At 40.6% G+C, this 20,910-nt stretch overlaps 1 long non-coding RNA gene across 3 annotated transcripts in view; it reads left to right on the forward strand.

Annotated features, from left to right (window-relative positions):
• Positions 1–433: 433 nt before the first annotated feature.
• Positions 434–20,910, forward strand: part of LOC123333696 — a 60,607-nt gene continuing 40,130 nt past the window's right edge. Inside the window, exons 1-4 of one of the 3 annotated variants that reach the window (XR_006551160.2) lie at positions 434–624; positions 772–871; positions 17,720–17,957; positions 18,826–20,792. This is a non-coding gene — a long non-coding RNA (uncharacterized LOC123333696). Of the gene's footprint in view, positions 872–17,719; positions 17,958–18,825; positions 20,793–20,910 lie in introns of those variants that run through there. The other 2 variants (XR_006551158.2, XR_006551159.2) reach the window with 2 other exon arrangements.

Raw genomic sequence — 20,910 nt, forward strand, 5'->3', positions numbered from 1 at the left:
TATCTCCCTGTGTTCCACTCATCCAGTGATTCATTCATTTGTTCAACAAATATTTAAGGAGCCCCACTATGTATAGGCATTAGAAATGCATCAGTGAACAAAAAAGACACAATTTCTGCCCTTGTGTAAATTAATTTCAAGTGAAGAAAGATCAGATCAGATCAGATCAGTCGCTCAGTCGTGTCCGACTCTTTGCAACCCCATGAATCGCAGCACGCCAGGCCTCCCTGTCCATCACCAACTCCCGGAGTTCACTCAGACTCACGTTCATCGAGTCAGTGATGCCATCCATCCATCTCATCCTCTGTCATCCCCTTCTCCTCCTGCCCCCAATCCCTCCCAGCATCAGAGTCTTTTCCAATGAGTCAACTCTTCACATGAGGTGGCCAAAGTACTGGAGTTTCAGCTTTAGCATCATTCCTTCCAAAGAACACCCAGGGCTGATGTCCTTCAGAATGGACTGGTTGTATCTCCTTGCAGTCCAAGGGACTCTCAAGAGTCTTCTCAGACTGACCTTAAATAATGGACACACAAGCAAGTGTTAAATACGTTAGAATAACTACAATGGAGAAAAATTACAGCAAGGAGTGAGAGACTGAGAGTGCAGGTGGTGATAGAAAGAAGGTAAGAACTGGAATCAAAACCACAGTGGTCAGGAGGCATTGGGAAGATGGCATTTGTGCTCTTTGAAGGAGGTGCCATTCTCACAGCCGAGTGAGGCTTCTTCCACCCAAGGACCTTCTGCAGTCAATGCTTTTCTCAACTTTCCAGGCCTCCAGAGAACACTCTTTCACTATGGAATTTCCTTTCATCAAAAAGACCAACAGCTGGTCCAAACCAAGCTCTTCTTCATCTCTATCCAAGAGATCAGGTTTGCTTTTAAATTTTCACTAAACTTTCTGCTATAACATTTTCAGAGGATTCCTGAGAATGTATCATTTTCTCCAGTCTCTCACTTTTTGGCATGACTCTCCTCTTTCCTGTAATCTGTATTCACATCTGAAGAACCACAGCCAGCCAGAGAATTCAAGAAAAATCACTGAACCCAGAAAATTGAAGAAAATATGTATGTAACTAACAGCTTTTGAGCAAGTACTTTGGTCAGATACCATTTTTAGTGCTTACAAGTAGTAAGACTCACAAGAGACTTAAGAAGCAAGTCCTGGTTTTAGTCATTTTCACAGATAAGGAAATTAAGGCTTCAGGAAGTTAAATAACTTCCCTGCAGTTGCAGTACTAGTATACTTAGAGCCAGGTTCTGAACGCAGTGGTTTGCTCGAGAGTCCACTCTCTCTCCAGGAGTCGCTTCAGTGTTCATATCTGGCTGCTGCCACATCAAATTCCAACTGTATCCTTTGGCAAGGTTATAAATGCATGACTTGAAGTATCTTAAATCATGCTTTCTGATAAAATGATAACATACTTGATATTACTTTTCTTTCAGTCCCCATCTCTCCCACAAAGAAAGAAAATTTAACAATAAACAATACATTAAGATCCAAACAAACTCAGAACACAGTCTTACAGAAAAGCCCACTTTAAAGATGGAATGAAGGAGGGACAAACAGAGTCATAAGGAAAACAGTAGTTTCCTAGCTTCTAGAGTCCTACAGGTCATCACCACACACACAAAAATGTACATACCCTTATTTCACTGATGTAATTTCCAACTGACTTAAACTGTTTTTGATGAGCTTTTCCTAAGTGCCTATCAAGGAACTGTGAGCACTGATACAACCTACATTTTTCCATGTCACTAGCACTAATAATATTAATAGTAATAATCCAAATTTCACTGGGTTTTACTACCACCTACTCACAGAGGTCTTCAATCCTCTGAATGAAAGACCTGCTTAAGAAAAGTGTTTGCTTTTTTATTTTCTTTAACAATGAAATTTTTTTTTAAAGCTAATACTAGAGAAGTAAAACCATTGGAGAATAAAGGAAAGCTTTATTGGTAAAGTCAAACATGTTTATATGTTTACTGGACATTTGTTTTGTCAAGTGTCTTCTCATGACTTTTGCCTAGCATGCAACTGTGAAAAACTATATGTTACCTGCTCTTTATGGATTGCAAATATTTTCCCTAATTTATATTTTTTAATATTTGGCAAAGTTCTTGGCCTTGTAAAAGTTTTAATTTTTTTTCAGAAATCAATTCTATTGTTCATTTTCTTAATGCTTTCTGCCTTTGATACAATGCTTAGTAATACCTTTCCCACTTGAGAAGTATAAAAATTTCCACACATTTGTTGTTCTAAGATTCTTATAGTTTTATATCTTATTTAACTTTTAATTGTTCTGGAATTGTGTTGTAAGATTGATTAATTGTGACAAACATCACAAGTGTGTGTGTGTGTGTGTGTGTGTGTGTGTTTTACTTGAGTTATTTTAGATGGGCAACTCTAGAGCTAGTTTTAAAATGAGTCACTTGTTGCTGTAGATTTGTGGGAAATAGAGAACAAATCAGCACTATGGAATGTTTCTTCAAAAACAAAAACAAAATTGGAATTTATTTTGGTGATTTCCTTCTGGGAGCAAAACACTGTAACTATCCAGAAACCCTTGTGTTAAACTCATCAGTTACGCACACATTGATTTGTGTATCTTCATAACCATTTATACACGGTACACACTTAGGGTGAGATCAGTGCTCAAAGGGGCTGCCCTCAATGGGAGGATGCCTGCTCTCATTGTCTTTGAGTGTTAGTGGAGCCAAAAACGAGAGGATGATCTGCCCCAAATTCAAGAGGTTCCTGTTTATCCAAGTGGGAATGATTTTGAGATCTTGCTCTTTATCTCAGAAACGCTTAGATTCACACACATCTGGAAGGAAATTATATAATTTGCGTCAATTTGCTTTGAACAACAACAATTTCTTTAATCTGCTCTGAGAATCAGACAAACTCAAAGTCAACAGTTGACTGTATTGGCACCCACAAGCTCTTTGGCAAGCGAAACTTGCCACCGTTGTTGCAATAAAAGGAGAGTGAGAAAATGTAAATCATTAACTCTGAAGAAAGAAAGAAACTCCTAAGATTTATCTTGGTTGCAGAGAACCAGATTTACTGAGATATGGTTTACAAGTATGAATATTTTAATTGACTAAAAAAAAGCCTAGTAGGTTTTTCTGTAAAGAAGCATTTGTATTTTGGGTATCCCCTTGGCAAGGTCATGTTCCAAAGAGCCCAAGGGAAGTGGACCCAAGTGAAATGGTTTGGATGAAGGCTGTAGAAGGCAGAGGTAGAGAAGAGAGTTTGAGAGTCAAAGTGATGAAAATGGGCTGAGATGCAACAGAGTGGAGGAGGCGGAGTGAGGAAAAGCTTCTGCTTTGAGCAAAGTGATGGTCAAGGCAGGGACGTCAAAGCAGGTTTACATGTGTTCTTTCTGCGCTGATGGTTTATATCTGTTAGGTAGTTAGAGTACGAAATGGAGTCCAGAATGGTGGTAGCTAAAAGACAAGGGAGGGAAAAGCCCACGAAAATAGAACAAAGGAAGGTCCAAGGACCGAGGACCTGAGTGAGGACCTCAGGTAGAACAAACTGCACTCCTGGCTAGCCCAATTTACATAGGACAGGCCCAGGGAGAGGAAAAAACATATAAAAAGAGGAGCCAAATGGCTAGGGGTCTCTCTGTCCCATGTGCGTGCTCGTTCTCTGTCTCTCTGTCTCTCCCGCATGCTGGCGTGCCCCCCCCCCACCCCTTCTCTTCGTGTCTTTGGGTTGGCATGCCCTCATGCCTTGAGGGTGGATTTTCCTGCTATTTTCTAAATAAAATAGAGCTGTAACATGGAGCTATAACACTGATTTGTCTAAGAGCTATAACACTGATTTGTCTAAGAGCTATAATATGGTCTGTTCGAGACCTGAGAGCTATAACATTGTCTGTCTGAGACCCGAGAGCTATGACACGCCGAGGGCTCTAATGTCCGGCGCTTCAATTTTTTGTTAAGACGAGACAGAACTGAGGAGAATACACTTGCCTGATTTATCCATGTGCTCTCCAAAATCCCAGGAGAGGAACACAGAAGTAGCTTTGAACCCAGGAAAACTCTGAACCCAGTTCCCCTAGCCTCATTATGGCTTTTAGCATTTTCCGCTTCATCTGGAAAAGCCTGACCCAATTTGAATTCCACTGAAACTGATTTCCCTTAACCTAGGCTTGTACCCTCAAGTATTCAAAATCTTAAGGAATCTAAACAATGGTCTCTCTGATGTAAGTCAACTTTCCTAGCTTCACATTTTAGTCCTACCACATTCCTCAAATTCCATTCTGCTGACTGTCCACGTCCAGAACTATGCTCCCTGGTGTGCTTATGCCAATGCTTGGATGATCCCTGTGCTCAGCCTGTGTTTCCCCTGGCAGCAAATGATGGGATGAATCTCAGAGCTGGAAAAGACCTTGAAAAATAGCTGGTTCTCTTTCCAGCCCTGTTCAGTTCTGTTCAGTTCAGACGCTCAGTCGTGTCCAACTCTTTGAGGACTCTCAGCCCTGTTACCAGACAAGTTAACACCCAGCCCAGTCTGGGCAGATGTGTGTTTTAAATGAAAGAAAATTAAGCCAGTTGAACTGTTGCCCCAAGTACTTGATTTACTGACATCTGAGGTCTGACAGCATTTCTCTTATGCTGCTGCTTCTTCGTGTTCCCTGCTCTCCATCAGACCACCAAAGTAATACTCTCCTGATCAAGGGCTTGAAACCACTAGCCACCAAGTCCTGTTCTCACACTCTTTCTTCCCTCCTGAACCTGGAATGGTTGGCTCAGGACATCAGCCTCCTAATAACTCTTCTAATACCCATGAAGGACAAGATAAAAAATCAAGTCTTGCTTCCTTGAGGTTGAAAATTCCTTTTTTGACAAGTTGATTTTTGACTTAGATATGGTTACAAGCAGCTATACGTTAAGAGCAGTGTATTTCTTTGGAGGGAATGATGCTAAAGCTGAAACTCCAGTACTTTGGCCACCTCATGCGAAGAGTTGACTCATTGGAAAAGACTCTGATGCTGGGAGGGATTGGGGGCAGGAGGAAAAGGGGACGACAGAGGATGAGACAGCTGGATGGCATCACTGACTCGATGGACATGAGTCTGAGTGAACTCCGGGAGTTGGTGATGGACAGGGAGGCCTGGCATGCTGTGGTTCACGGGGTCCCAAAGAGTCGGACGTGACTGAGCGACTGATCTGATCTGATGTCTACAGTATCCCATAGTTTCAAATCAGCTTTATGAATCTTAGCAGTAGGCATAAAGTGATTTCAAATTAAAATCCAGATTCTCAGATCCTCCTCTTTTCAATTTTCATCATTTGTGTTTTTTCCCCCTGCTTTGTTTTCATATGGAAACAAAATGGAAATAGATGTCCTTGCATTTATGGCCTGTGACACCATAAATGGTCAAAAAATTCTTATTGATGGCCTAACATATTTAAATAAGGTTCTTCATGTATAAATTAGAGTCAATATATCTGAATGCTATGTGAGAAAGATATAAACTGTTCTATTTATGAGACTTGTTTAAACCAGACTAGTGCTTTGTTTTCTTAATTGATTAATCTTGAGTAGAAATTAATTAACTTGACATTAATCAAAGGAACCTTTCATTCAGAGGCCAACTCCTCTTTAAATGAATGTAAAATTCTAGTTTTGTAAAATCTGCCATAAGACTCCTGCTTGAGACTTAAGCACAGACTAGGAATTCTATTAAATAGTGTTTGTTGACAGGCTAATTGTTTAGGGTGGCAGCCCCCAAACTTTTTGGCACCAAGGACTTGTTTCCACGAAAAATTGTCTTCAGGGGGATTGTTTCAGGATGATTCAAGGGCATCACATTTATTGTGCACTTTATTTCTATTATTATTACATCAACTCTCCTTCAGATCATGAGGTATGGGAATCAGAGGCTGGGGATCCCTGGTTTAGGGAATAAGTTTTGCCCTTCCAATTTCCATGAAAATGACTTGAGATCAAGAACCAAGTTTCCACAGTGTTTTAGTTTCCATTTTTCTTCATTCTCTTTAACTTGTTCTCAGTCCCAGAACTGAATAGAAGTTTATACATTGGCATTAAAAAAATATCACCCTCTTTATTTGTTGGTCAGTTGCTAAGTCGTGTTTGACTCTTTGCAACCCCACAGACTGTAGCACACCAGACTCCTCTGTCTTCCCCTAATTCCTGGAGTTTGCTCAAATTCATGTCCACTGGGTCAGTGATGCTATGTAACCATCTCATCTTCTGCCACCCTCTTCTCCTTTTGCTTTTAGTCTTGCCCAGCATCAGAGTCTTTTCCAATGAGTCAACTCTTTGCTTCAGGAGGCCAGAGTATTGGAGCTTCAGCAACAGTCTTTCCAATGAATATTCATTCAGGTTTGACTGGTTTGATCTTGTAATCCAGGGACTCTCAAGAGTCTTCTCTATCACCACATTTCTGCTCTGTGACAACCTAGAGAGGTGGGATGGGGTGGGAAGTGGAAAGGAGATTCACGAGGGAGGGGAAAAATGTATATCTATGGCTGATTCATGTCGATGTATGGCAGAAACCAACACAACATTGTAAAGCAATTATCCTCTAATGTAAAAATAAACAAAAATTATATAGGACTGACTTTAGACAAATTTGTCAAAAGAAAATAAAGTTGTCAAAAGAGCTGTATTTCCTTTCCTTACCACAAGAAGAACAATCAAAAACTTCTTTATACTGAAAAAAAAGCCACATACAAATGAAAAACACTGACATGTGGAGTGTATGTGGGGTGAATAATGTAAGTGGTGGGCCACCGTGTGATTAAATTTGGTGGTAGAGATTCAGTTAACTTAAATGAAACACAAAGTTACAGTGTTCACACATACCAACTGGAAAACCAGGCCCCTGGAAGGACCAACTGGAAAACCAGGCCTCTGGAAGAAGAGCCCCAGGACTCTCGATCGCCTAAAAGAATACCCTAATTATCTGTGTAACCAAATAGAATCATAACATTCTATTATGCTTATTGGAATATGACCACAGGCCTATTGATAATTGTCCACTGTTAACTACCTAGGCTTAAGACGTATGAATCACGGGTTAACTTTGATTGTATCTTTCTTTTTCCTTTGTTCAGACTAGTTTCAGGGAATTTGGAGAGGTGGGTTTGGGCACATATGCTTAGGGTATGTAAGGTTTTTACAAAAACTGGTCCGGGTCCTTGGCTAAGAGGAGACTCCACCTTGGGCCCACACAAGAAAGATACAATCAAAGTTAACCGGTGATTCATATGTCTTAAGCCTAGTTAACGTGTACACCCGTGGCAGATGCATGTTGATGTATGGCAAAACCAATACAATATTGTAAAGTAAATAATAATAATAATAAAATTTAAAAAAAAAAAACCTGCACTCCACTATTGCATTGTCCTTCTGAGTGAGTTTGTTTCCCAGAATGCGTGGCTACACAATGCTAGTTGTTTATAATATCAGTGGGAGAATTAATAACAAATATTGACTCTCTTATTTGTCTTTGATCTGACTGTGTCACAATGTCAAAGCTTCATATCTCTCCAGCCCATCTAAGCAGATGCTTTCACTACTTGGTTCTCTGAGAAATTTGAAGCAAGCATGCATGAAATATTTGAACTTCCTATCTACTACATACTTGTCTACATTCATAATTTTTCTCCTCCCCTTTTCTTTATTTGTAGAGCAGAATAGATTGTTCTTTCTCAGGCTCAAAGCAAACACACTCCTCTGTACTTTGTACCCTATCTCCTCCTGTCTCCCAGAGGACCAGCTCCATCAGTTAGTGTTTCCGTCTTTCATCCTCAGCCTGCCCTCTTCACTGGCTCATTTCTTCATTGTGTATCCATTCTTATATACAACTTCTCCCTCTGTGTACCTCATGATTAATTTCCTTCTCAGCTACTTATTTACTGGCCATTAAAATCTCAATTTAATATAATCTAACTCCTACCCCAACAAATCCACTGAAACAGCTCTTGTTAGCACATCAGTATCCAGTTATACCCCTTAATGAATCACAGCCTTGTCATGGCAAAGGGACTTGCATAATTCAATGAAGCTATGAGCCATGCTGTGCAGGGCTACCCAAGACAGACAGGTCATAGTGGAGAGTTCTGACAAAATGTGGTCCCCTGGAGGAGAGAATGGGAAACCACTCTAGTATTCTTGCCATGAGAACCCCATGAACAGTATGAAAAGGCAAAAAGATATGACACCAGAAGTTGAGCCCCCAGGTTGAAAGGCGTCTAATATGCTACTCGGAGAGAACAGAAGGCAATTACTAAAAGCCCCAGAAAAAATAAAGCAGCTGGGCCAAAGCAGAAACGTCACTCAGTTGTGAATGTGTCTGGTAGTGAAAGTCTGATGCTGTAAAGAACAATATTGCACAGGAACTTGGAATGTTAAGTCTGTGAATCAAGGAAAATTGGACATTGTTAAGCAGAAGATGGCAAGAGTGAACTTTGATATCTTAGGAATTGGTGAATTAAAATGGATGGGGATGGGCAAATTTAATTCAGATGACCATTATATCTGCTGTTGTGGGCAAGAACCCCTTAGAAGAAATGGTATAGCCCTCATAGTGAACAAGAGTCCTAAGTGGAGTACTTGGGTGCAGTCTCAAAAACGACAGAATGATCTTGGTTTGTTTTCAAAGCAAACCATTCATCATCACAGTACTCTAAGTCTATACCCCGACCATTGGTGCCAAAAAGCCTGAAGTTGACTGGTTCTATGAAGATTTACAACAGCTTTTAGAACACCTCCCCCCCCCACCACCAAAAAAAAAAAAATGTCCTTTTCATCATAGGGGATTGGAAAACAGAAGTAGGAAGTCAAGAGTTACCTAGAGTAACAGGTAAGGTGGGCTTGGAGTACAAGTTGAAGCAAGGCAAAGGCTAACAGAATTTTGTCAAGAGAAAACACTGATCACAGCAAACACCCTTTTCCAACAAGATCAGAGACATATGGACATCACCAAATAGTCAATACTGATATCACATTGATTACATTCTTTGCAGCCAAAGATGGAGAAGCTGTATACAATCAGCAAAAACAAGACTTGGAGCTGACTGTGGCTCAGTTCATCAGGTCCTTATTGTAAAATTCAGGCTTAAATTGAAGAAGTAGGGAAAACCACTAGGCCATTAAGGTATGACCTAAATCAAATCCTGTATGATTTATAGAGTGGAGGTGACAAGTAGATCCAAAGAATTAGATCTGGTAGACAGAGTGCTTGAAGAAGTGTGGACAGAGGTTCACAACATTGTACAGGAGTCAGTGACCAAAATCCTCCCAAAGAAAAAGATGCAAGAAGGCAGTGTTTGTCTGAGGAGGCTTTACAAATAGCTGAAGAAAGAACAGAAGTGAAAAGCAAGGTAAAAAGGGAAAAATTGCAGAGTTCCAGAGAATAGCAAGGAGAGATAAGAAAGCCTTTTTCAATGAACAATGTAAAGAAATAGAGGAAAACAATAGAATGGAAAAGACTACAGATCTCTTCAAGAAAATTAGAGCTATGCTGGGAGGGATTGGGGGCAGGAGGAGAAGGGGATGACAGAGGATGAGATGGCTGGATGGCATCACCGACTCGATGGACATGAGTTTGGGTAGACTCTGGGAGTTGGTGATGGACAAGGAGGCCTGGTGTGCTGCAATTCATGGGGTCACAAAGAGTTGGACATGACTGAGCAACTGAACTGAACTGAGGGAACATTTCATGCAAGGATGGGCACAATAAAGGAGAGAGAAATGGTAAGGACCTGACCAAAGCAGAAGAGATTAAGAAGAGGTGGCAAGAATACACAGAAGAACTATACAAGAAAGATCTTCATGGCCCAGATAACCATGAAGGTGTGGTCACTCACCTAGAGCCAGACATCCTGGAGTGTGAAGTCAAGTGGGCCTTAGGAAGCATTACTACAAGCAAAGCTAGGGGAGGTGATGGAATTCCAGTTGAGCTTTTTCAAATCCTAAAAGATGATGCTGTGAAAGTGCCACACTCAATACGCCAGCAAATTTGGAAAACTCAGCAGTGGCCACAGGACTGGAAAATGTCAATTTTTATTCCAATCCTGAACAAGAGCAGTGCCAAAGAATTTTCAAGTTATCATACAACTGCATTAATTTCACATGCTAGCAAGATTATGCACAAAATCCTTCAAGCTAGGCTTCAGCAGTACATGAACTAAGAACTTCCAGATGTACAAGCTGGATTTAGAAAAGGCAGAGGAACCACAGATCAAAGTGCCAACATTCATTGGATCATAGAGAAAGCAAGGGAATTACAGAAAAACATCTACTTCTGCTTCATTGACTATGCTAAAGCCCTTGACTGTGTGGAGAACAACAAATTGTGGGAACTTCTTAAAGAGGGGAATACCAGACAACCTTACTTGTCTCCTGAGAAGCCTGGATGCAGGTCAAGATGCAACAATTAGAACCAGACATGGAACAATACACTGGTTCAAAACTGGGAAAGAAGTATGACAAGGCTTTATATTGTGACCCTGTTAATTTAACTTCTATGCAGAGTACATCATATGAAATGCCAGGCTGGATGAATCACAAGCTAGAGTCAAGATTGCTGGGAGAAATATCAACAACCTCAGATATGCAGATGATACCACCCTAATGGTAGAAAGTGAAGATGAACTAGAGAGCCTCTTGATGGGGGTGAAAGAGGTGAATGAAAAAGCTGGCTTAAAACTCAGCATTCAAAAAACTAAGATCATGGCACCTGGTCCCATCACTTCATGGCAAATAGATGGGTAAACAATGGAAACAGTGACAGATTTTATTTCCCTGGGCTCCAAAATCACTGCAGATGGTGAATGAAGCCATGAAATTTGGAGACGGCAATGGCACCCCACTCCAGTACTCTTGCCTGGAAAATCCCATGGATGGAGGAGCCTGGTAGGCTGTAGTCCATGGGGTCGCTAAGAGTCGGACACGACTAAGTGACTTCCCTTTCACTTTTCACTTTCATGCACTGGAGAAGGAAATGGCAACCCACTCCAGTGTTCTTGCCTGGAGAATCCCCGGGACAGGGGAGCCTGGTGGGCTTCCGTCTATGGGGTCGCACAGAGTCGGACACGACTGAAGCGACTTAGCAGCAGTAGCAGCCATGAAATTAAAAGACACTTGCTCCTTGGAAGAAAAGCTATGACAAACCTACACAGCACATTAAAAAGCAAAGATACCACATTGGTAACAAAGGTCCATATAGTCTAAGCTATGGTTTTTCCAATAATCATTACAGATATGAAAGTTGGACTTCAAAGAAGGCTGAGTGCCAAAGATTTGATGCTTTTGAATTATGGGGCTAGAGAAGACTCCCCAGAGTCCCTTGGATTGCAAGGAGATCGAACTAGTCAATCCTAAAGAAAATCAGGCCTGAATATTCATTGGAAGGGCTACTGCTGAAGCTGAAGCTCTAATGCTTTGGCCACCTGATGCAAAGAGTTGACTCAATGGAAAAGACCCTGATGCTGGGAAAGATTGAAAGCAAAAGGAGAATAGGGTGGCAGATGATAAAATGGTTAGATAGCATCACCAACTCAATGGACATGAATTTGAGCAAACTCTAGGGGATAGTGAAGGACAGGGAAGCCTGGAGTGCTACAGTCCACGTGGTTCTAAAGAGTTGGACATGAATGAGTGACTTAACAACAACAAATTCAATTACAATGGACTCTTCAGTGACCTTAGCTTAGTAGAACTTTGACTCTTCATGACAACTTCTTTCTTAAAATGCTCTACCCCTGGATTTGTACAGTAAAATATTCTGTTGATTTTCCTGTTACTTTCATCTCAGTGTTAGCTTTTTTTGCCCACGGATTTCAAAAGTTGGTGGTTTCATGCCACTTTTCTCATTCTACCTTTCACTCTGAATGATCTCATCTACTTTCACAGTTTTAGTTGTTACAAAGATGCTGATGTAGCTAACATGGTTTTTTTTTTTTTTTCTTTAGTGAAGTGCAGTTTGGGCTAGCAGTGCTAAAATGTCACCTGGAGTCTCTCTTCGGACGCCAAGCTATATACCAGACAGTTTCTTATTTTGGAGAAAGGATTAATGCCACTTTTTTATTGACCTGTTTTTAAAAGAATTCAGCCTCATGGGATGCCAAGCTCCAGGCAGAAGATAAGGCAACTTGTCTGAACTTCCCTAGGATCTTTCCAAGTGAGAGTGTGACTAAACCCCAATACCTATTCCTGAGGTTTTTGAGGTAGGAAGATCTACCGGGGTAAAGCAGAATTGTCTCCCAGCCAGGCTTTGTGGCAAAGAAGGGTGACAAGACCGCTAAGGAACTGCCATGGCCGTAAAGAGAGAAGATGCTATGAACTAGCTCTCACGCTGCATCAGAAGAGAGAAAGGGACAAGGCAGGTTTTTGTCCCTTAAGTAGCCAATATGGAAACCCCAGCCTGTGACCCAAATCATTCTTTTTCTCACAGAACTCGTACATCCTGTAGGACATTGTCTTGGATTCAAATTTCCAATCATCTGTTTATTTTATCCCACTCTCAATTTCATTGTCATGGATTTATGCCAATCCCTCCTCATGTCTTTCCTGGAAGATTATAATGCAGTTGACCCTTGATCAACATGGATTTGAAGTATGTGGGTCCACTTATTTGCAGATTTTTTTTCAATAGTAAATATTAGTACTACGTGGATCCCCTGTTGGTTGAATCTGTGCATAATGGAACTGTAGATAAGAGGAACCTCATGTAAGAAGGAACCACAGACATGGAAGACTGATTATAAGACATACTCAGATTTTGACTGTGTGGAAGGTTGGCTTGTATAAGGGTCAACTGTAGTCTCTTTACTGGGTTTCTACCTCAAAGCCTTACCCATTTGTCAGAGCCATCTGCCTAAACATGCAAATATAATCAGATCACTTGTCTAAGATCATTTGATATCATTTCACCATCCACAGGCTAAATAAACTGCAAACTCCTTAACGTGCCCCCAGGTGGACTCCATTTTCTGAACCCTGTGTGTCTTTTTAACCTCAACTTTCTCACTCATGGTGCAGGAAAACCAAATTCTTTGTAGTTATCCCTCATCCCATGCTATTTCTTGCTTTCAATCCCTTTGCTCCTGGTGTTTACCACGTCTAGAATGCTCCGTGTGTGAGTGCTAAGTCACGTCAGTTGTGTCCAACTCTTTGCAACTCCACTGTAGCCCACCAGGCTCCTCTGTCCATGGGATTTCCCAGGCAAGAATACTAGAGTGGGTTGCCATTCCCTTCTCCCATGGATCTTCCTGACCCAGGGATCCAGCCCGAGTCTCTTAAGTCTCCTGCACTGGCAGGCAGGTTCTTTACCACTAGTGCCACCTGGGAAGCCCCAGAATGCTCTACATCTTTTATTTTGCTCTTAATTGGCTGTTAAGTCTCAGCTTGGGAATCACCAAATCTCACTTCCTGACCTATATTCTATGTAACTGGTGCATTTATCTTCATAGTTATTTTCAACATCCCCTTCTCATTAATCAGTCATTATTCAGTACTATGTAGGAATTCTCAGTGTCATAGCTTGGAAGTCCCATCCTGATAGTTATCACAGATGTTAAGGCAAAACAAGTGTTAACACATTATTGGGAAGATTCTGAAAGGACATTTACAAAAATACCTTAGGAACCCTGAAGAAGCAAAGCAGGTCTTAGCTTTATTTTTCCCAAGTTTTACTCATTTTCTATTATTATTCATTTCTCCCTGACAAGATATGTATCCTCTGATAATTATTATTTTCTGCAGATTCTTCACATGGTATTAATGGGACCTAGTTATGTGTTTAAGAGGTATTTTCCTTTGTGATTTTTGTATTTCTAGTTCTCAAAGTAACTAGGGAATGCTTCTTATGATGGGTGGGCCCACACAGGTTAGTCACAAAGCAGAAGTTTTAGAATTCAATTAATAGTTAGTTAAGTTGCTCAGTCATGTCCAACTCTTTGCGACCCCATGAATTGCAGCACACCAGGCCTCCCTGTCCATCACCATCTCCAGGAGTTCACTCAGACTCACGTCCATCGAGTCAGTGATGCCATCCAGCCATCTCATCCTCTATTGTCCCCTTCTCCTCCTGCCCCCAATCCCTCCCAGCATCAGAGTCTTTTCCAATGAGTCAACTCTTCGCATGAGGTGGCCAAAGTACTGGAGTTTCAGCTTTAGCATCATTCCTTCCAAAGAAATCCCAGGGCTGATCTCCTTCAGAATGGACTGGCTGGATCTCCTTGCAGTCCAAGGGACTCTCAAGAGTCTTCTCCAACACCACAGTTCAAAAGCATCAATTCTTCGGCGCTCAGCCTTCTTCACAGACTTGCCCTCAAATACTCATTCTGCCATATACTGTGTAACTCTGGAACTTAATCTCTCTGAAACTTAATTTCCCATCTCTAAAATGAAAATAATAATAATAATAATACCAACCACGTAGGGTTATTGTAAGGACTAAGTGAACTAAAATGTATAAAGCACACATTTATTATAAGACATATAAACCTCAATAAAGGTCAACCTTACAGTGCTCTTTGAAGGATGAAGAGAATTGAGATTGGTTGGAGGAACTGCAGGTAAGGAGAAAGCTAAGCCTGCAAAAAGAGAATACATTTTCCTTGGAGTGAACCTGATGATTTGCCTTTCACTGCAATGAAGCAGGAGTGACTTAGGGGGACAGTGGCATGAATAGCTGAAAACAAATCCTCCCTCCCCTAAAATATTGCTGCAGTTTATGTCAAAGAGTGTTTTGCCTGTGTTTTCCTCTAGGAGTTTTTAGTATCCAGTCTTCAATCCATTTTGAGTTTATTTCTGTATATGATGTTATTTTTTTGAGCTCCAAAATCACTGCAGATGGTGACTGCAGCCATGAAATTAAAAGACACTTACTCCTTGGAAGAAAAGTTATAACCAAACTAGATAGCATATTGAAAAGCAGAGACATTACATTGCCTACAAAAGGTCCGTCTAGTCACGTTTTGTTTTTTCCAGTGGTCATGTATGGATGTGAGAGTTGGACTGTGAAGAAAGCTGAGTGCCAAAGAATTGATGCTTTTGAACTGTGGTGTTGGAGAAGACTCTTGAGAGTCCCTTGGACTGCAAGGAGACCCAACCAATCCATTCTAAAGGAGATCAGTCCTGGGATTTCTTTGGAAGGACTGATGCTAAAGCTGAAACTCCAGTACTTTGGCCACCTCATGTGAAGAGTTGACTCATTGGAAAAGACTCTGATGCTGGGAGGGATTGGGGGCAGAAGGAGAAGGGGACAACAGAGGATGAGATGGCTGGATGGCATCACTGACTCGATGGACGTGAGTCTGAGTGAACTCTGGGAGATGGTGATGGACAGGGAGGCCTGGTGTGCTGCAATTCATGGGGTCACAAAGAGTCAGACATGACTGAGCGACTGAACTGAACTGAACTGAATGATGTTAGATAATGTTCTAATTTCATTGTTTTACATGTAGCTGTTCAGCTTCTATTTTCATTCTTGTATGTAATAGCTGTCTAGTTTTCCCAGCATGACTTATTGAAAAGACTGTCTTTTCTCCATTACATATTCTTGCTTTCTTTATTATAGATTAATTGACCATGAGTATGTGGGTTTATTTCTGGTTTTCTATTGTGTTCCATTGATCTATGTGTCTGTCTTTGGTGTTTTCATACAAATTTAATATATTTATGTTTAATATACTATTTTTATAATAGGGAAAAATTATAAATCATAACAGGGACAAGAATAGTAGAATAGATCAACATAATGTGGAATAGCCATATATTCCATATGAAGTATTGTGTAACACTTTAAATGAATGAATAAGAGCTGTGCATATTAACATAAATAAATATAAAGTTACAAAGCAAGTTATAAAGGATGCATTCAACATGATACCATATATGTAACATTAAAACCATATAAAATATTGCTATATATTATTAATTTTTTTTTAGATTCTGACTCTTCTACTTATGTGTGTGTATGCTAAGTCGCTTCAGTCATGTCCGATTCTGTGACCCTATGAACTGTAGCCCACCAGGTTCCTCTGTCCATGGGATTCTCCAGGCAAAAACACTGGAGTGGGTTGCCATTTTCTTCTCCAGGGGATCTTCCTGACCCAGGGATCGAATCTGTGTCTCTTACATCTCCTGCATTGGCAGGCATGTTCTTTACCACTAGTCTTGGGCACATTACTAAACTTTTCTGAGTTTCAGTTTCCTCATCAATAAAATGGAAATGACAGTGATACTTATCCTATAGGATGGAGAGATCATATGACTAAACACATAGAAAGTGCTTAGAATAATGTTGGACACATTGTAAGAAATATTTGTGTTATTTACTATTATTACTATTGCTGATATATAGAAAAATTTCTACAGAAATAACTCTCACCAACCTATCTTCATTGTAGTGGCCTGCACAAAATATTTCACATCTATAAATAATATTTTATTTCTCAAAAATTTGAACCTACCATGATGAAATCTCAGCGGGGGATACATGGATATTGCAGAGACATATTCTCCCAGCAGTCTATGCTAACACTTGCGACACCCTCCAATGTTGCTAAAGACAGAGGCCAACTCCCAGACTTGCCTGTTTTCTGGGGATATGCCTTGAGATGACTTTATGTCCCCTTCTTACTTTCTAGGAAAGTGAGAAGCAATTATTTATGTTTGGCTTATCAGCAAATAAAGAACCAGGAACTATTTTGAGTGACAGATTTCCAGTTTAGTGGAATTAATCTAAACTGGAAAAAAAGTAAGATTCATATGTTAATTATAGGAACGATGGGACATAGATTACCCTATTATTAAAAGAACATTCTCTAAACTCTATCTCTGGGTCTCATTCCTTGGGACAGATGTTGAACTCATGGTGATGTGTAAGACTATGCAGAAGTGGATGTTGTGAGATGGCAACAGAGAAATGCTATCCTAAATTGCGACTATATCTGAGGAAGTTTATAGCGCTCTTGCTATAATGAGAATCCTTTTGGTTAAGAGTATCAGTGCTCCTCTTGGTTGGGCTTGAAACATTGGCTTTTGGAAATCCTTTAGAAAAAAGGTGAACTCATGGGTTGATGGGAGAGATTTGGTCAAATACTAATATTTGAACTGAATCCCTCATCTGCCAAGTTATTAACTGATTCCCCATTCTCCTCATGGCTGTATAGAACCTGCCTCATTTGTAGAAGAGGATCTTGGGACTGAAGAGATCAAGGCCCTGGGAAATAGGCCAAAAGCTTGGGAAGTGGGAGGTTCACCAGAAACAGACTCCTCACATGTGTGCAGGGCCTGCTCTGAGCCCAGTTTACCCTTCAGTCCTGACCAGTGACCAACACCAGTCACTGATCCAGCCACCATGAGAGGATGACCACGGTCAACAGACATAGGCTTGGTTGGCAGATGGCTCAGCTTCGTGACCATTCCCAAGCCCTTTCCAAGGGGCCCACAGATATCTTGTTGTTGCAATCCTAGGGAAGGACCTGGATCATAGTAGAGAGACGGATAGTCAGGGCACAACTTAGAGAAGCTTCCTACACAGTCTCCCTACATATATTAGCATCACTCTTCTCCAGATGGCATGATTCATTTCTACTCCTTCCTAGAGTAAAAGTTATAAAAGCAAAAATAAACAAATGAGACTAATTAAATTTAAAAGCTGCTGTGGTTATTTCTAGTTCTAGGCCTTATGAAACTGGAAGCTTCCACTTCTTATCTTGTAGGATTCTGAGTTCTGGAACCCTGCCACTATGCAATTCATAGAGCCTCCCAAGTGGAAGGGACTAGAGATCTCCAGCCTCCTGCCCTCACTGAGCTCCCAGCCAACAACAGGCCAGGCATGTGAGTATGCCAACTTACAAGTGGATCCTCCAGACCCTAGAAAGCCTCAGTTGATGCCACATGGAACAGAGACAAGTCTTCCCCACCAAGCCCTGCCCGAATTGCAGTTTCATGAGTTACGTAAGTGATTGTTGTTTGAAGTCACTGAATTTGTCATAGTTTGTTACACATCTAAGTTTCCTTTCCCTCTAAATGTTTTTCCATGAGTCTATACATTTTTTAATGGCTAATTTTTTGGTTTTAAGAATAGAGCCAATTCTTACTAGTAGTACATACATCATGCCTGATTTCTCCAACAGATTCCTCATTATAGTAAGAGCCTTCTGTGGATCTTTCAAACTAGATAAGTGACTTAACACTGAATAAGACATTTCTTTCTTTTTAAGGTGGATTTAGCATGAGGTTACATGCGTCCCTGAAATTTGTTGAATGAAAACAATACATCTCAGGCTCATTATGCTTTCATTAAATAAGTTGAGTTCTCTCTGAACTAAGTAACATTTTTATTTTATACTTTGTCTAATGCTTAGAAACTTCCAAAGTTCTTTTTTTGTAGTATGTCTCTAGGAAATAGAGAAGACACAAATATCCACCTCAACTAGAGAGAAACAGGACTTGAATGGAATGGCAGTTGGCGTGTTTAAAAGGGAAGAATGGTTATTCTCCTTCTCTGCTTTTACCTACCTCTTCCAACAAATTCACATAATGCCTTTCCTTTACCTCTATCTCTCGATAAGACGATGAGGAAAAGTATGCAAAAGATGAGAGGAAAGGGGAAAGGATATCCCAGAGGGCTTATGTACATTTTTACAGTACTTTAAATTTTCTGAAATGTAGGCTTCCTGTGAAGTAGATAGTGGAACCCTCATTTTGGGGCCTGTGAAAATTAGTGAATTGCATGGTATCATGCACTTTGTGACAGCATATATTGTGGAATCTGAGTACACCTAGGGATTATTTCATTGATCCTAATATCATGTCTTTACAGTGGGGAGGATGACCAAGACCAGCTACCACTAGGGCCCTAAGGAAGACATCCAAGTATGCAGAGACTGGTCTTCCCAAGTCAACACTCAGCCTGCCTTCTTGGAAGTTCCTCATCTCATACACTGATGTTTCCTCTTCCATCTCCCCCTGAGACCACACTTCCATCTTCTGCCTTAACCCTTCCAGGGTTTAGCAATGTGGTTTAAAGAGGAGCTCAGAGACCCCTCAACTCTTTCATGGAGAGAGGGGATGGGGTGAGGGAGACAGGACCAGTGCCTGGTCATGAAACATAGTGTATCTTCTTTATATTCATTTGTTTTGTTGCTTAATGGAAGAGTGGAGAGCTGATCACTCGGAGGTACAGAACTTCCCTTTACCTCTCGTCTGCTCTCAAACTTTCATGATACAAGAAGAACAAAAAGAAAACTGCTTAACACATGACCATGCCCTTGTCCATACTGCCTTTTCCTTTTATTCACACCAGAAAAGTAGAATAAAATATTTCCTTGTTAAAAAGAAAAAAAAAAAAAAAAAAAAGGGGGAACATTGCTCCCTTTTGGAATGTCAGAGCCAAAGTCAGTGTGGAGGCATGGAGGCCAGCAGTTTCAGATTCTGCTATGCAGTGCCCTCACGTTCTGTGCAAGGGAAGCTACACAGACTTTTCGGCTTAGGTTTTAAAAGCTATGTAGACAGTTTCTGCCACTTCAACCAGTTTCTGCTTCATCCCTTTGATATATCATGGCTTTGTATAAGATTTTATTGATAACAGGCTATCAGCGCTTTTTAAAAAGCATAAAACACCACCTATCTGCTCCAATCACCTTCTTTTGCAGGGGGCAAAAGTTGTTTTGTTTTCCTGACTTTAAAATGTTGACTCTTTAAAAAATAAGTTGCTTTTTCTATAGCTATACAAAGTTCTTAATATTTCTTTGACAATGGAATGTAATGGAATTTTATGACTGTATTAAAAAAAAGTTACCTTTGCTCAGAAATTCTCTACCATCCAGCACCCTAATTATTTGACTAAATAAATGGATTGCCCAGGAAACTTGATGCAATGGAAGCAGAGTCAGAACAGAAGCCTCTTAACCTCCTTTTTAGTGCCTTGCAGTCCTCCCCTAACTCAAACACTTCACGTTGTGTGATTTATTTGCCAAGAGGAAGTGGGGGCGGGTTGCTAGGATAACAGAAGCTGACTGACCTTGAATTTCACCCTCCCAGTGAGTAAGCCAACTCAGTGGCTTTACCACCTCTGTCATCATTTCTGCTTCACAGCAGGCTCATTGTGAGTAGAAAACACAGGACTCTCTATTGACTATGCTCCATGCAGCGCCATGTGGGCCACACTGAGATGCCTCAGTCAGCATCCAGCAGCCTGCAGGCCTACAGAAAGTAGACTCACCATGCTGGGAATATCCTCCTTCGAGCCCATCATATCTCCCAAACTTTGAGACAATATATCCCTAAGATGTCAACAAGTGTATTACTTAAAAAATGTGAATGGGTAGAAATATATGCAAAGGCCTTGACTTTGATATCACTTCCAAGTGAGATCTCCCTGCCTTCCCAACCCTAAATGACTCTGAAATGATATAATGCTCTTATCTGTTTTGATCAGGTTGACCCTTTTTATTTACAGTCTTCTGGTTTTTGTTTTGTGGTTGTGCCCTAGAACCACAGAATGGAAAGTTCCTTGAAAGCTGGGATCAGATTATAGGAACCTGAGGTTTCCAAACTTCAAAATAGGACCTATACATAAAAAATATGCACATAAAGCTTAGACAGTGTATTAGAATCTGAGACTGTCCAGGAAAATGTAGCATTGTAGCAATTGGTAAATATATATAGCAGGATACTGTATGTTTAACAGGCTCCTAAATCCCCAAGGAAGAAAAAAATCAGACTCAGTCTGCACAGACTCCATGACCTAGAGACATAATATGCTGGCCAAGTATATATATATAATGATGAGTTCATTGATAAGAAGCAGAATAATATGATTTTTCAGTTAATGGAATGATGAAATCCTTTTCAATGCAATCCAAAAAAAGACATTGTAGAAAACTGTGATAAGGACTAGGCATCC

Source organism: Bubalus bubalis, chromosome 5 (genome assembly GCF_019923935.1).
Source record: "Bubalus bubalis isolate 160015118507 breed Murrah chromosome 5, NDDB_SH_1, whole genome shotgun sequence".
Lineage (NCBI taxonomy): Eukaryota > Metazoa > Chordata > Mammalia > Artiodactyla > Bovidae > Bubalus > Bubalus bubalis.